The following is a 1,197-nucleotide window of genomic DNA, read 5'->3' on the forward strand; positions in this document are numbered from 1 at the left end:
AGATGTACAAGATTATTTCTTTGTATCTTTTATGTGTGCATATGTGTATAGTGTGAGTAATTACGTATGATCACATTTTTTAAATAACAACAAATCGAATTTAGAGAAATTAGCTAGTCATTTAGCCTAACTAGTCACTCTAAGACTCATGAATAACAACACCTTGAGTAATTTGTTTCCCAAATCAACTAATCCAACTGATATGATATTATCCTTTTGTTAAAGTACGTTCCCTGAATTTTGTTTTTGTAAAATATATAGAATAATTAAAATAATCGTGCATGGTGTTTTTTTGTAGTAATCAATACTAGCTAGAATTATATGTTGCCACCTACAGATATATAATAAACAATTCATTTTAAAACCCCCTATTTTGTCCTCCTTTTGGTGTAACAAGACTTAAAATATATCTTAATTCTCCGTAAACCTTAATGCTTATTTTTGTAAGAAATATACAAAACATTAAAACACATTAGCTAGCCATCCGATCATACACATGCTCTTTCCTAGCCTATATATACCCTAACATGAGCGTCAGACTCATTTCAAAACATTGAATATTAAGAGAAGATAGAGAGAAACCCCAATAGAAGGAGAAGAGAGAGATGAACAACCGGGGAAAACAGAATGATTCCGGCTCAGGCTCCGGCTCCGGCTCTGGAGATAACCGCCGGACTTATGAGTGCAACATCTGCAAGAGAGGTTTCACGAATCCTCAAGCCCTCGGTGGTCACAATAACATCCACAGCAGACGTGAAAGAAACCTCTCTTCCTTTTCTCCTTCCAACTCATTTCCATTTTCTCTTCCTTTACTATCTCAGTCTCCGTCCTCCTCTACGAACCCTAATGATAACAACAACCCGTCTCATATCTTCCGACCATCGATTCATACCACCACCAAGTGTCTCAGCCACCGATAAACCCTAGCCACAACCCTCAATACTTTGGTTCATCATCATCAAGAGGAGGAGGGAGATTTGCTCAAGGGGAGTCTCATGGTCTCGATTTGAGCTTAGGGCTCGGATACATGATGAATGAAGATGATGACACTCACCGAAGCCCACCAGAGACCGAAGGTTCTGAGCCTCAAGATGATGATCTTGATCTTGATCTTCGTCTCGGCCGTCATCGTCATCATTAAGCTTTCAGCGGTTTCCCTCACGTTTGATCCACGTAATCATATACAATATATATAGT

The 1,197-nt window shown here is 38.5% G+C and overlaps 1 pseudogene; it reads left to right on the forward strand.

The window, feature by feature from the left end:
* LOC104788105 lies at window positions 606-1,141 on the forward strand (annotated as a pseudogene).

This window comes from Camelina sativa, chromosome 1, assembly GCF_000633955.1.
Source record: "Camelina sativa cultivar DH55 chromosome 1, Cs, whole genome shotgun sequence".
Taxonomy (NCBI): domain Eukaryota; kingdom Viridiplantae; phylum Streptophyta; class Magnoliopsida; order Brassicales; family Brassicaceae; genus Camelina; species Camelina sativa.